At 50.3% G+C, this 6,791-nt stretch overlaps 1 protein-coding gene across 1 annotated transcript in view; it reads right to left on the bottom strand.

The window, feature by feature from the left end:
* The window catches only part of LOC110516808 (adhesion G protein-coupled receptor L3), a 361,807-nt gene that overhangs the window by 264,771 nt on the left and 90,245 nt on the right, over positions 1-6,791 (bottom strand).

The raw sequence follows: 6,791 nt of genomic DNA, 5'->3' as shown, positions 1-6,791 counted from the left end.
TCGTGGAAAGGAGCTCGCGCTCTCCGTCGCCTCCCTCTCCGCATCACTACCATCTTCCTCTGCCGGCTCGGGTGCTGAGCCCATGCAGCTGGGAGGTATCCGCATCTCGACTAAGGAGAGGGAACGGAGAATCACCAACCGCCTCTGTCTCTATTGCGGTGCCGCTGGTCATTTTGTCACTTCATGTCCAGTAAAAGGCCAGAGCTCGTCAGTAAGCGGAGGGCTACTGGTGAGCGCTACTACTCCTGTCTCTCCTTCAAGATCCTGCACTACCTTGTCGGTCCATCTACGCTGGACCGGTTCGTCAGCTTCCTGCAGTGCCTTAATAGACTCTGGGGCGGAGGGCTGTTTTATGGACGAGACCTGGGCTCGGGAACATGACATTCCTCTCAGACAGTTAAAGGAGCCCACGGCCTTGTTCGCCCTGGATGGTAGTCCTCTCCCCAGGATTCAGCGTGAGACGCTACCTTTAACCCTCACTGTTTCTGGTAATCATAGTGAAACCATTTCTTTTTTAATTTTTCGTTCACCTTTTACACCTGTTGTTTTGGGCCATCCCTGGCTAGTTTGTCATAATCCTTCCATTAATTGGTCTAGTGATTCTATCCTCTCCTGGAACGTCTCTTGTCATGTGAAATGTTTAATGTCTGCTATCCCTCCTGTTTCCTCTGTCTCTTCTTCACAGGAGGAGCCTGGTGATTTGACAGGGGTGCCGGAGGAATATCACGATCTGCGCACGGTGTTCAGTCGGTCCAGGGCCACCTCTCTTCCTCCACACCGGTCGTATGATTGTAGTATTGATCTCCTTCCGGGAACCACCCCCCCCCCGGGGTAGACTATACTCTCTGTCGGCTCCCGAACGTAAGGCTCTCGAGGATTATTTGTCTGTAGCTCTTGACGCCGGTACCATAGTCCCCTCCTCCTCTCCCGCCGGAGCGGGGTTTTTTTTTGTCAAGAAGAAGGACGGGTCTCTGCGCCCCTGCATAGATTATCGAGGGCTGAATGACATAACAGTGAAGAATCGTTATCCGCTTCCTCTTATGTCTTCAGCCTTCGAGATCCTGCAGGGAGCCAGGTTTTTCACTAAGTTGGACCTTCGTAACGCTTACCATCTCGTGCGCATCAGGGAGGGGGACGAGTGGAAGACGGCGTTTAACACTCCGTTAGGGCACTTTGAATACCGGGTTCTTCCTTTCGGCCTCGCTAACGCTCCAGCTGTCTTTCAGGCATTAGTCAATGATGTCCTGAGAGACATGCTGAACATCTTTGTTTTCGTTTACCTTGACGATATCCTGATTTTTTCACCGTCACTCCAGATTCATGTTCAGCACGTTCGACGTGTCCTCCAGCGCCTTTTAGAGAATTGTCTTTTTGTGAAGGCTGAGAAGTGCACTTTTCATGCCTCCTCCGTCACATTTCTCGGTTCTGTTATTTCCGCTGAAGGCATTAAGATGGATCCCGCTAAGGTCCAAGCTGTCATTGATTGGCCCGTCCCTAAGTCACGCGTCGAGCTGCAGCGCTTTCTCGGCTTCGCGAACTTCTATCGTCGTTTCATCCGTAATTTCGGTCAGGTGGCAGCTCCTCTCACAGCCCTTACTTCTGTCAAGACGTGCTTTAAGTGGTCCGTTTCCGCCCAGGGAGCTTTTGATCTCCTCAAGAATCGTTTTACATCCGCTCCTATCCTTGTTACACCTGACGTCTCTAGACAGTTCGTTGTCGAGGTTGACGCGTCAGAGGTGGGAGTGGGAGCCATCCTTTCTCAGCGCTCCCTCTCTGACGACAAGGTCCACCCATGCGCGTATTTTTCTCATCGCCTGTCGCCGTCGGAACGTAACTATGATGTGGGTAACCGCGAACTGCTCGCCATCCGGTTAGCCCTAGGCGAATGGCGACAGTGGTTGGAGGGGGCGACCGTTCCTTTTGTCGTTTGGACTGACCATAGGAACCTTGAGTACATCCGTTCTGCCAAACGACTTAATGCGCGTCAGGCGCGTGGGGCGCTGTTTTTCGCTCGTTTCGAGTTCGTGATTTCTTATCGTCCGGGCTCTAAGAACACCAAGCCTGATGCTTTGTCTCGTCTCTTCAGTTCTTCAGTAGCCTCCACTGACCCCGAGGGGATTCTCCCTGAGGGGCGTGTTGTCGGGTTGACTGTCTGGGGAATTGAGAGGCAGGTAAAGCAAGCACTCACTCAAACTCCGTCGCCGCGCGCTTGTCCTAGGAACCTTCTTTTCGTTCCCGTTCCTACTCGTCTGGCCGTTCTTCAGTGGGCTCACTCTGCCAAGTTAGCCGGCCACCCTGGCGTTCGGGGTACGCTTGCTTCCATTCGCCAGCGTTTCTGGTGGCCCACCCGGGAGCATGACACGCGTCGTTTCGTGGCTGCTTGTTCGGTCTGCGCGCAGACTAAGTCCGGTAACTCTCCTCCTGCCGGCCGTCTCAGGCCGCTTCCTATTCCCTCTCGACCGTGGTCTCACATCGCCTTAGATTTTGTCACCGGACTGCCTTCGTCAGCGGGGAAGACTGTTATTCTTACGGTTGTCGATAGGTTCTCTAAGGCGGCTCATTTCATTCCCCTTGCTAAGCTTCCTTCTGCTAAAGAGACGGCACAAATCATCATCGAGAATGTTTTCAGAATTCATGGCCTTCCGTCAGACGTCGTTTCGGACAGAGGTCCGCAATTCACGTCTCAATTTTGGAGGGAGTTTTGCCGTTTGATTGGGGCTTCCGTCAGTCTCTCTTCCGGCTTTCACCCCCAGTCTAACGGTCAAGCAGAACGGGCCAATCAGACTATTGGTCGCATCTTACGCAGTCTTTCTTTTCGCAACCCTGCGTCTTGGTCAGAACAGCTCCCCTGGGCAGAATACGCCCACAACTCGCTTCCTTCGTCTGCGACCGGGCTATCTCCTTTTCAGAGTAGCCTCGGGTACCAGCCTCCGTTGTTCTCATCTCAGTTCGCCGAGTCCAGCGTCCCCTCCGCTCAGGCTTTTGTCCAACGTTGCGAGCGCACCTGGAAGAGGGTCAGGTCTGCACTTTGCCGTTATAGGGCGCAGACTGTGAGAGCTGCTAATAAGCGTAGAACGAAGAGCCCTAGATATTGTCGCGGTCAGAGAGTTTGGCTCTCCACTCAGAACCTTCCCCTTAAGACGGCTTCTCGCAAGTTGACCCCGCGGTTCATTGGTCCATTCCGTATCTCTCAGGTCATTAATCCTGTCGCAGTGCGACTTCTTCTTCCGCGATATCTTCGTCGCGTCCACCCGGTCTTCCATGTCTCCTGTGTTAAGCCCGTTCTTCGCGCCCCCGCTCGTCTTCCCCCCCCCCCCCCCCCCATCCTTGTCGAGGGCGCACCTATCTACAGGGTCCGTAAAATCTTGGACATGCGTCCTCGGGGCCGTGGTCATCAGTACCTAGTTGACTGGGAGGGGTACGGTCCTGAGGAGAGGAGTTGGGTTCCCTCTCGGGACGTGCTGGACCGTGCGCTGATTGATGATTTCCTCCGTTGCCGCCAGGTTTCCTCCTCGAGTGCGCCAGGAGGCGCTCGGTGAGTGGGGGGGTACTGTCATGTACTGTCATGTTGTCTTGTCTCTGTCCTTTCCCTTCACCCTGTCTCCCTCTGCTGGTCGTGTTAGGTTACCTTTTCTCCCCCGCTTTCCCCCAGCTGTCCCTTGTCTCCTCTAACTACCCATTCACCCCGTTCCCCACCTGTTCCCTTTTTCCCTCTGATTAGGTCCCTATATCTCTCTCTGTTTCTGCTCCTGTCCTTGTCGGATTCTTGTTTGTTTGTGTCATTCATGCCTGAACCAGACTGCCGTCATGTTTGCTGTAACCTTGTCCTGTCCTGTCGGAATCTGCCGGTCCATCTGAGCCTACCTATGTTTGGTAATTAAAGAAGCTCTGTTTAAGTTGATTCGCTTTTGGGTCCTCATTCACGCACCGTAACAGCCTTCTATTTTGTGAAGTGCACCAGTCCCTCCTGCAGCAAAGCCTCCCCTCAACATGATGCTGCCACCCCCGTGCTTCACGGTTGGGATGGTGTTCTTCGGCTTGAAAGCCTCCCCTTTTTCATCTTAACATAACGATGATCATTGTGGCCAAACAGTTAATATTTTTGTTTCATCAGACCAGAGGACATTTTTCCAAAAAGTACGATCTTTGTCCCTGTGTGCAGTTGCAAACCGTAGTCTGGGCTTTTTATGGTGGTTTTGGAGCAGTGGCTTCTTCCTTGCTGAGCGGCCTTTCAGGTTATGTCAATATAGGACTCGTTTTACTGTGGATATAGATACTTTTGTACCAGTTTCCTCCAGCATCTTCACAAGGTCCTTTGCTGTTGTTTTGGGATTGATTTGCACTTTTCGCACCAATGTACGTTCATCTCTATTAGACAGACCGCGTCTCCTTCCTGAGCGGTATGGCGACTGCATGGTCCCATGGTGTTTATACTTGCGTACTTTTGTTTGTACAGATTAACATGGTACCTTCAGGCATTTGGAAATTGCTCCCAAGGATGAACCAAACTTGTGGAGGTCTACAATTTTCTTTCTGAGATCTTAGCTGATTTTATTTATTTTTTCCCATGATCTCAAGTTTGATGGTAGGCCTTGAAATACATCCACAGGTATACCTCCAATTGACTCAAATGATGTCAATTAGCCTATCAGAAGCTTCTAAAGCCATGACATAATTTTCAGGAATTTTCCAAGTCAACTTAGTGTATGTAAACTTCTGACCCACTGGAATTGTGATACTGGGAATTATAAGTTAAATAACCTGTCTGTAAACAACTGTTTGAAAAATTCCTTGTGAAGAAGAGAGAGAGTGGAGAGAAGAAGAGGGGAGAGAGTAGAGAGTAGAGAGAAGAAGAGAGAGAGCAGAGAGAAGAAGAAGGGAGAGAGTAGAGAGAAGAAGAAGGGAGAGAGTAGAGAGAAGAAGAAGGGAGAGAGTAGAGAGAAGAAGAGGGGAGAGAGTGGAGAGAAGAAGAGGGGAGAGAGCAGAGATAAGAAGAAGGGAGAGACTAGAGAGAATAAGAGGGGAGAGAGCAGAGAGAGGAAGAGGGGAGAGAGCAGAGAGAAGAAGAGGGGAGAGAGTAGAGAGAAGAAGGGAGAGAGCAGAGATAAGAAGAGGGGAGAGAGTAGAGAGAAGAAGAAGGGAGAGAGTAGAGAGAAGAAGAAGGGAGAGAGTAGAGAGAAGAAGAAGGGAGAAAGCAGAGAGAAGAAGAAGGGAGAGAGTAGAGAGAAGAAGAAGGGAGAGAGTGGAGAGAAGAAGGGAGAGAGTAGAGAGAAGAAGGGAGAGAGTAGAGAGCAGAGAGAAGAAGAAGGGAGAGAGTAGAGAGAAGAAGAGGGGAGAGAGCAGAGAGAAGAAGAGGGGAGTAGAGAAGAAGAAGGGAGAGAGTAGAGAGAAGAAGAAGGGAGAGAGTAGAGAGAAGAAGAGGGGAGAGAGTAGAGAGAAGAAGGGAGAGAGTAGAGAAGAAGAAGGGAGAGACTAGAGAGAGGAAGAGGGGAGAGAGCAGAGAGAAGAAGGGAGAAACTAGAGAGAAGAAGAGGGGAGAGAGCAGAGAGAAGAAGAGGGGAGAGAGCAGAGAGAAGAAGAGGGGAGAGAGTAGAGAATAAGAGGGGAGAGAGCAGAGATAAGAAGAGGGGAGAGAGTAGAGAAGAACAAGGGTGAGAGTGGAGAGAAGAAGAAGGGAGAGAGCAGAGAGAAGAAGGGAGGGAGAGAGTAGAGAGAAGAAGAGGGGAGAGAGTAGAGAGAAGAAGAGGGGAGAGAGCAGATAGAAGAAGAAGGGAGAGAGTGGAGAGAAGAAGAGGGGAGAGAGTAGAGAGAAGAAGAAGGGAGAGAGCAGAGAGAAGAAGAAGGGAGAGAGCAGAGAGAAGAAGAAGGGAGAGCAGAGAGAAGAAGAAGGGAGAGAGCAGAGAGAAGAAGAAGGGAGAGAGTGGAGAGAAGTTCTCTAAACATTATCATAGACACCAGACGGACGAGGATAATGTTAATGCTCTTTCCTGTCGTCTTCATATCCACATTCACAGATGAAAAATAAGGTAGAAACATGGATGAAGGACTTTAGGTGACAGTTAGACATTTGAAAAACCGCAGCTCCCCGTTGACTGTCCTCCAGCACGCGTTCCATTTAAAATTTGAATCCAAACGATTTAACAGTCAAAGACACAAGATCAAAGTCTGAGGTAATTGTAGACCTTCAAAGACGTCTCTTAGTGGCCCGACATTCTCACAGACAGATGACAGCCGGAGTAAAGTCAGTAAACCACAACGTTGAAGCGACAGTTAAGACATCTTTTAAAGGTAAAGCTCCTGTTGACTGTCCTCCAGCCGGGTATTTACTACAGCCAATCTCACTGAGACGGAGTGGGATTTACATGTCGAATCACATCGTACAGACGGGGATGCTAATGCCTTTAAACAGGAATACACATGCTTTAATTCAAACAGACACACACTGTCTGATGGAGACACATCTCATAGTTATTATTAGCTATGCTGTGTGTGTGTCTGGCTGATTCTCTCTCTGTGTGTGTGTGTGTGTGTGTGTGTGTGTGTGTGTGTGTGTGTGTGTGAGAACGTGTGTGTGTGTGTGTGTGTGTGTGTGTGTGTGTGTGTGTGTGTGTGTGTGTGTGTGTGTGTGTGTGTGTGTGTGTGTGTGTGTGTGTGTGTGTGTGTGTGTGTGTGTGTGCGTGTGTATCTCTCTCTGTGGTACACCATGATTGACAGCAGACATGAATAGGATTAAGTCCAAGTGGGCCATCGGTCCCTGCAGGAGGCTTCACAGACTTCTGTTGGCAAGGGAC

The sequence above is a fragment of the Oncorhynchus mykiss genome, chromosome 19 (assembly GCF_057628025.1).
Source record: "Oncorhynchus mykiss isolate SJ-2025 chromosome 19, ASM5762802v1, whole genome shotgun sequence".
In the NCBI taxonomy this organism is placed as follows: Eukaryota; Metazoa; Chordata; class Actinopteri; order Salmoniformes; family Salmonidae; genus Oncorhynchus; species Oncorhynchus mykiss.
Note: the sequence above shows the minus strand (reverse complement) of the source record. Positions and strands in the feature narration are given on the sequence as shown.